Source organism: Mustela nivalis (genome assembly GCF_964662115.1).
Source record: "Mustela nivalis genome assembly, chromosome: 1".
NCBI lineage: Eukaryota > Metazoa > Chordata > Mammalia > Carnivora > Mustelidae > Mustela > Mustela nivalis.
This window is the reverse complement of record NC_139020.1, coordinates 1,119,057-1,127,428: the sequence shown is the minus strand read 5'-3', so window position 1 is coordinate 1,127,428 and position 8,372 is coordinate 1,119,057. Positions and strand designations below refer to the sequence as shown.

General features: G+C 65.1%; 1 long non-coding RNA gene across 1 annotated transcript; it reads right to left on the bottom strand.

Annotated features, from left to right (window-relative positions):
• Nucleotides 1–1,101: 1,101 nt before the first annotated feature.
• Nucleotides 1,102–6,348, bottom strand: LOC309854702. The gene is made up of 2 exons (XR_014306367.1): nt 5,921–6,348; nt 1,102–4,678 (listed from the first exon to the last, which is right to left on the bottom strand). It is a non-coding gene; the product is annotated as an uncharacterized lncRNA (long non-coding RNA).
• Nucleotides 6,349–8,372: the final 2,024 nt, after the last annotated feature.

Sequence of the window (8,372 nt, the reverse complement as noted above, 5' to 3'; positions counted from 1 at the left end):
ATACTAGTGTGAATACCAACATTATAATGTGTAAATTTTTCTAAATGCAACTTCCTATGTTGTTCTTGAATCCCCCCCCCCCCGAAGCTCCGGCCGCTCACCGGGCGTGAGTGAACATTCTTCCGGAGCCTTTCCTTGCCAGGTATCCAGGGCTGACACAGGAAACGTGTTTAGACACAGAAAGACTGTTTTACCCCTAATCGTCCCGGGCGTCGGAATGTTGGGAAACGGCCCCTCTCCTGGGGGCAGGCGCTTTCCTGCTCAGAGGCCGCGGGGTGTGACGCGGCTCAGACGCGGGAGGCTGGGGTCTGGTCCGGGGGTCCGCCAGGGGCATCTCCCAGAGCTCGGCCACCATGTGCTAGGCTCGCGCGGGGACCCATGACCCGCCAGCACACAGGTGAGGGGACGGGCTCGGCGCAGCTCCCCCTGCCCCTCGATCAGGCCTGCAGGGCCGGCACGCGTCTCTGGGGAGGAGGAGATGTGACGGAGACCGCTCAGCGGGCGAGCCCTCCGGAGCCTGCGGCGTCGTCGCCCCGGACGCGGGCTGGTCACCTCTGACCCCTGCCCGGCCCGCACCTGAGACAAGGACACACGCCGCACGCGCGCTGCCCGCTCCGACCCGGCCCGTCCCGTCCCCAGCGGCACCCGGGCAGACCCGGCCCCTCCCCTCAGGGACGCGTTTCTACCAAACCCTCCCCCTAGGATTCTGTCAACCTCACGACCAGCGTCGCGCATGCGGAGAATCCAAACAGAGCCCCAGCGCATGCTGCCGGCCGAACGCGACCTCCGTGAGGGCACAGAACCGGGGGTGGACGCCGAGCTCCGGAGCTGTGCGGGGCGGCGGCAGGTCCCGTGAGCAGCCCGAGATCACCGCACTTCACGCTGCGAAGCACACGGCGCGGGAATGATGTCTTTGTAATGTCATCACCTCGAACTTACTTGAATTTACTTGAATTTAGTAAGAGCCCCGGGTGCAAAATAAATATGCGAAGCTCGGTTGTGCTTCCGCAGACCACAGCAAATAATGCGGGGATAGGAGACGTTTAAAGTGATGTCATCCCCACAGCATCTGAGAAAAAAACCAGTAAGTCCAACAAAAAGTTCTGGAAACGCTAAAACATTTATTTAAGGTTAAGGAAGACCTAAACAAAGAGAGGGAGACGACATATTTGTGGGTTAAAAGACAAGTGTTACAAAGTGTTACAAAGTGTTACAAAGTGGTGAATGAGTCTGTAGAGACAATGGGCTCCCAGCAAAGACCCGTGTGGGAGGGGCTGGGGGGGGCATTGCGCAGCTGATCCTAAAGGTCACACAGACGTTCCAGGGCCTGGGAGCAGCCGAGACTGCGGGAAGACTGCAGCGAGGGTCTACACCGCAGGCACTCAGAATTGAGACAACGCAGTGCTGTGGGGTCCAGAGGAAAGAAGCAGAACGAAGGGTCTGGAAGCAGACGCGTGTACGTGAGGCTTCATAATAAACGTAGGTCACGGGACAAAAGAAAAGGAAAAAAATCTCTTCAGTAAGTAACTCCAGGATAACTGCAAACCCACGTGGGAAAAAGAAAGCCGAGCTGTGGTTTGCGCTACGCACAAAAGTCTACTCCCAGTCGGCCCGTGGCTGTGCACGTGAACGCTCAGACGCGGGCGCTTCTAGAAGGAAACAGGAGAGGATGTCCTGGTGCAGAGCCTGGAATCCTCACCCTTAGAGGGTCTCGTTCATGGGAGGACTCCGAGCCGAAACCCCGAGCAGACAGAACAGAGTACAGACCTCGTCTGGGGGCGGTGGGTCCAAGGACCGAGTCACAGCGTCACCCCGACGAGGGCTGGTGTAGCCAGATAACGGGCGAGGGCGCGGCCCCGAGACACGCCGTCCCCACACTGGGCTGCGGAAGAAACCCCCTTGGACGGCGTCGGTGTATGCGGGAGGAGTGGAGAGAAGGAGCCCGACTCGGCACCTCTGAGGCCGCGGGGACGGCAGGGACCCACCGCGGCGGCCGGCCCACACGAGACCCAGAGTGACGGTGCGGGCCGGCGACGGAGAAGGAAGCTGAACTCTGCTCAAGCCACACCCCCCCTCCACATCCAGCCCTGGACGACGGCAGAGGCTTCGGGGCTGTCCTGGTGTCTGCAAACTGGCGGGCAGGACGCTCGGCCACGGGCGGTCAGTCGGGTGGAGCTCGGACTTGGAGTCAGAGGAGAAAGTTGGGGTCTTCCCGGAGGAAGTGGGCTTCTTGCGGTCAGTCATTTCCTCAGCGGGTCCAACCCACAACCTCTGGCCACAGTCCGTGCCCTGTACTGTGCCAGCCGCTGGCGGAGGCAGGATGACGGGACACGAGTTCCTGTCTGGGGACCCACCTGCTCACGGGGGGCTGGCACTCACGCACACGCTTCACGGCACTACCCAGGCCGGAAACGCCGCCTTCCCCAGCTGGCCCTCTGGTTTGCATCCTGTACCCCTCGGGCTCAGCTCTGTCCCCCACCCGATCTCAGACGACCTGGCGCTGGGGCTGGTGAGGCCGTCCGTCTCTGCGTGTATGTTAAAGTGAGCAACACAGGGAAACTGAGTCTCTGCTGAGGCGTGCACCGGCTCATGGGGACTGACGGCCACGTCCAGACTTGCCCTGGGGCACCGTCAGATGTGAGGCGCACCCCGTCAGCCTCCCCAGAAGCTTGGACCAGGAGCGGGGCCAGCCTCTCCCTCCTTTCTGCTGCGCCGCCATGGGCCAGTTATTTGACCTTGCTGGGCATTCAAAGTCCTCATCTGCAAACTGGGGGTCACGGTGAGCCCAGGAACCTCCTCACGCAGGGTCTGCCCAGCACCCCTGGGTGTCTGCGGTCACTTGGACCCAAGTCCATGTGCTCTGACTCGTGAACGTGGGGCCCAGCAGCCGGGACCTCAGGCTCTGAGACACGGACCTCCCGGGTCAGCAGCACACCCGGGAGTCGGGCCCTGTCAGGATCGCTGCTTCCCACAGGTCTCCGCATGTACGACGTACGTGTGTGCCTCTGTGCGTGTGCCCGTGTGTGTGGTGTGCACGCACGCGTGGTGGGTGGCCGTCACTCTGGAGACCTTCCAGCTGTCAGGAGTGACCATCCTCGGGGGCCCTGCTGCCCTGGGGGAGAGAAGGAGATAGGCCGGCTTCCCCAAGCTCGCTGCCGCTGCTGCCGCTGCTGCGTGAGGCCCGCTGGCCCGGGGAAGACACCAGAGGCCCCATCCCTGCTCATTCCTACGTCCCCCACATGAGAGCTCGAATTCACAGACGAGTGTGCACGAGCACAGCCTGTGACCGCACACGTGCTCCACACACTCAGGTCTGTGTGCGTACACACGTCTGTAATATGTGCGTTCACACATTTACACCTGCATTCCGGTGACCCTGGACCCGGCTGGCCTGGGACCGCCCCGTTTGTAGCCTGAAAATCCTGTATGGGGGCGGGGCCAAGGGGTCAGAGCTCCGGGCAGGCGGGGGCAGAGGGTGGTCCCGATCTGAACCAAGGTGGCTTTTCCAGGACACACGCCCCGGCCCGCCCGCTTCCCCGCGCACCACGCGTTTCAGAGAGGTTAGGGGCTGCTGTTAGGTCGTAAGGGACTGGCCACTTCTTCCGGCCGGTTTCTGCCCCAGCAAAACCCAGGCGAGTCCGTGGGAGGCCAGGGAGTGAAGGGTCAGTACTGGGTCACCCGTAGCTTGGTGACCCCCACCCCCGCCAGGACAGGGCCTTGAGGAGCTCTGGCCTCTGAGCGCCCGCACGGGGTGTGTGGTCGCGGCGCCCACGCTGGGCGGGAAGCCTGTCTGCGGGGGCTGGGAGCGGCCGGGCTCACTCCCTGGGCCCAGGGCAGTTCCAGCTGCCCCTGCCGCTCCCCGTCTCTGACCAGGGTTTCTGCGGGGACGGCCTTGCTCCGGGCAGGGGCTCCCCACCCCGCCGCCCCTGCATCCAGCCTCAATGGCTTCACCTGGACGTGCTCCCTGTGGGCGCCGAGGCCCTGACATCGTTGCGACTTGGGCCGTGAGGCCGGGGACAGACGCCAGGGCACAAAGGTGAGGGGAAACCGCATGCAGGGGGGCAGCCAAGGAGACTCGAGGGAGAGCCTGTCTGCCCCCGATTCCCCAGGACTTCCGGCCACACTGGGCCGCTGCTCGGAAGACAAGCCCCCAGATGCCGCCGTCTGGTGAGGCCCCTGTCCCCGCTCTGGGGACACGGGGACTCCTGCAGCCAGGAGCCACTGTGTGGGGCAGTGACTCACTCTGGGGCATCTCGGGGAAGCTGAGCCCTGCTGAAGCCAGAAGAGACCAAGGAGACCCAGGCCCATGTCCACGGGGAGAGGGACCCTGCAGCCCCAACCTCCAGCGAGGTCTCACCCATCACACGTCCCAGGACATGGGCCAAAGACACCAGGGGACGCAGCTTTGCCCGGTAGCTTCGCATGGAGCAGGGTCTGAGTCATGGAGGAGATGACTAGAAGCAAGAGATCCAGGAGCGCAGCGGCTGGAGAGAGAGCCGGTGACGTGGGGACAATGGGGTGAGACCCCATGGCCGGTACTGGCTCATGACGTCACCCGGGGCACACGCCCTCAGCTTCGGCTGGTGGCACGAGTCTGGACGCCCGCGGTGCCGGGACTGGACTGGTGGGACAGCAGCCTCGGGCGGCTGTGTCCGGCCTCGCACGCTGCCACGGGGAGCTGTGCCGCCAAAACATACAAGAAACTCCGCAAACCGGCTGAGGGACAGTTAAAGACCCTCCCGCCTGGCATGCACTCGGTGCACACCGGGGCCTCCAGAGCCTCGTGCATCTGAGGCCTGCAGACCCCGGGCTTCCCTGACACCCCCAGCACCCCTGGCAGCAGAGCCTGGATTGCCCTGTGGTCCCTGGAGGATGGCCCTGCCCCTCCCCAGGCCCTGGAGCTGGAGGGGAGGTGCCTGCTTCGGGAGAGTGCCCAGCCTGTGTGCCCTGCCCCCACAGGGACCCTGGGGCTCACGCCGGGCCCAAGGTTTCTGGGGAAAGCAGGGTCCAGAAGCAGCATGCGGGACCCGCCCTTCCTGTGGGGGTGGGAGGGCTTATCTGCCCCTCCCAGGACCACTTCCTTCCTCCCACACTGCTGACCCCACCGCCCAGGCCTGGAAAATCTGAGCCGGGAACCGCCGCAGACCTCCTCTTGCCATAGGTCGGGAGGCTCACGCCCTGACCCTGCTCACTAGCATCTGGGACCCATTTCCTGCTGGGTCCGCGCCATGCGCCCCGGGCCCCGGCCAGCTGGCCCGTCCAGACCCCCGGCCAGCCCCTCGCCCATCAGCACGCACGGAAGCCACCCAGGCCAGCTCTTGCCTTCTCTGCAGAGGCCTCCCGCGTGCTGGGGCCTCACAGGGCCTGAGGCCCGGGGGCGGGGAGCGAGGAGAGGGGCCTTGCAGAAGATGCAGGAGCCCGTGCTGCTGGGGGGTTGCTCATGGGGAAGAGGCCTGGTCGGCCCTCCTGGCTGCCCGGCGGGGCGGCCGTCCTGATCCGGCGTGCTGGCCCCATCTCCCGGCGGCACTCTCCGTCCCACTCAGCCCACGCACAGCTCGCCGCCCCCACCGGCCCCTCGGCAGCCTCCCTCGCTCTCAGCCTCACCGCCCCGTCCTACGCGCCAGGTGTCCCCGCGGCCGGCCCACGCACGGGGTTTGCCCAGTGACCCCGGCATGGGGTGGGGCAGGGCTGCATCGCCCTGACCTCGGCAGCCCGTGCTGGTGCCCCCCAGGAGGGCCAGGGTGCAGGGGGGCAGCGAGGGGGCAGCTCCTCCCACCCCTGCCCTGTCTCCACCGCGGGCTGGCTGCGTCCCCTGCGTCCTTCGTACGCAGTCATGCCGTCCACGCGCCCCAACACACTCGGTCACACACACAAAGCTCTGAATAAAAGACAAATCGAGAAGGAAAGAAGGGGTGTGGACCTGCTGTCGTGAGTGAGTGTGTCCCAGTAGACTCAGCGGCCGTGGAGGCGCGAATCCTGAAGGACGCGACCCACCAGCACCGGCAGCCGGGACATCGGAGTCCCCGGGCCCCACGTCTCCGTCAAGGTTGAATTTATCTTCCAAAGCGCGGAGAGAACATGTTTCCCTGGTGAGTCTTATCAAAGACTTCAGGAAGAAATATTACTGATCTGACAAAGTCCTTCAGAGATTAGGAGCAGGAGTGAGATCCAGTTCCGTTTACGAGGCTGACGTCACCCCCAGAGCGCGTCTGGCGCGCGATAAGATAAGGAACCGAGAGATTAACATCCCACAGGACAGGCGCTCTGAGCGCTTGGAGGACGCCGGCCTGCGGGCGCAAGGGGGCTGAGTCAGGCCGTGGGGCAGGCACCGGGGCCACCCGAGAACACAGGTCGGCCTCCTGCTTGAAAGCCAGTGTGTCACCACCTTCAGGTTGGCGCCGATGGTCACCTCAGTAACGAGACGCCCACGGTCCATCGGGACAGAAGGGCCAGGTGCTGGGAGTATTCCACGTCCTGCGTGGGCTCCTGCGTGGGCTCTGGGGGGAGCATCGTGGGGCCGACCACGGAACGGACTGCCGACCGTCCACGCTCCGGGACACGCATGCTGACGTGTTGACGGTTGGGAGACACGACGGCCCCACCCACGTCACTCGCCCAGGGGCGGTGGGAAGGCCACGGGACAGAATGTAGAAAATTTACACGTCAGAGGCAGAAAGTTCCCTCTCCATTCTTGCAACTTTACTTTTCTCCAGGTTTGTCCTTGTTGCAAACAAAACACTAAAACGAAAGTATGAGGACTGCTAGGTCGGGGACAGAGTCACTGTTTCTGGCCAAGGGAAGTGACCGGATGTTCAAAGCCACAGCGCGTGGGGCTCCGGCGGATCTGCAGTCGGACATGCTGAGGCTGCACATTTCCCGGCCGACCTTGGCTCCCCGGGGTTGCAACAGAGAAAGAATGTTCAGTTCGGCGGTATTTCTTGATGAGCACTGCGGGGCGCACCCAGAGCCGGACCCCGTCCGTTTGTGGCTCGGACAGGAAGAGCGCCGGCTCGTGGGACCCCTGTGGCAGTACTGTGGGTGGCGGGGGCGTGTCGCCAGCCGCGGATGAGCTCTGTACCCTGGGGCGGCCACGGGCGGGGCGTCGACAGTCCTGCTTGTCTCCTTTCGGACAGGGAGGAGCGGTCAGGATCCCGGGGTCCTGTGGCCATGTCTGATCCGTCCTGCAGACAACAGCGCTGGTGTAACCGAGGACCCTGGCGTACACCGCCGACAGATGGTTCCAGCTGCAGGGTGGGGGAGGGGGGAGCCACACCGCCTCGCGGTCCTGCGGCCCCTTGCCTGAGCCCCTGCCCCTGGGAGGGAGGGCGCGCTGTGCATGCAGGACACACGTGGGCAGCCGCAGCCTGGCCTAGGACGTCAGGGCGGGCTGAGTACCCAGGATGGTGTCGTCTTTGCTCGGGGCCGCTGCCGGCAGACGCTCAGCCCGGCTCTCCCAGCTCCGTGCGGCGCGGCTCCTGCCCCAGGATGCGACCGGCGCTGACGGTGTCATCTCAGGCTCTCAGGACCATGGCCATGTGCGTCTCTCCCCTGAGTGAGGCAAGGACCCACATTCACGGCCAGTCTGGGTGGAGGCGGGATCTGCCGGCCCCGTTTAGCCGTGCTCCTGAGCACCGACCGCACCGCTGGCCACGGGGTACAGAGCCGGACCAGAGCTTCGTGCGGGGCTGGGACACGCTCATCACTAATCGTCACTTCATACCAGTGTGGAGCCCCTCTGAGCCCCAGCCAGCACCCTCCACGAGCCGCTTCTGGGAGCCACCCACTCGCACCACGGCCACGCCGCGCCGCGCTGGGCACCGTTACGCTCCCCGCGGACAGACGGGGAGGCAGACGCAGGGAGGCCGCCCAGCTGGGAGGCCCAGAGTCGGGACTGGAGCGCTGGTCCCCCGACTGCCCGGAAGGCTGCCAGGAAGGATCGGGCAGGAGAGCCTGCCTGGGCTTCCGCTGGGGACCCCGGGACGGCCGGGGAGCCAGGAGCTCACGGCAGAAGGAGGGGCAGGGTCTGCACGTGCCAAGGGCCCTGGGGGCGGGGGACCCCCTGGATGGCCCTCCAGCGGCCACGGGGTCCTTTCGAGAGGGCAGGGGGAGGCCGTGGGACAGCAGAAAGGAAGGGGTGATGCGGCCTCGAGCCACACGGCACCACAGCCCCGAAGCTGCGGAGGCAGAAGCGGAGCCCGGTCCGGACCCCCAGGAGGAGCTGCCCGCCCCCACCGGGCCTCCGGGCCTCCGGGCCTCCGGGCCGTCCCGCGGCAGCTGCCTGGTCAGGCGGCCACGGGCCACTGGTACAAACATGGAAAGCAAACCCGCTGGGGGTTTCAGAGGTAGGAAGGGCAAGTGTCACACAGAGCGTT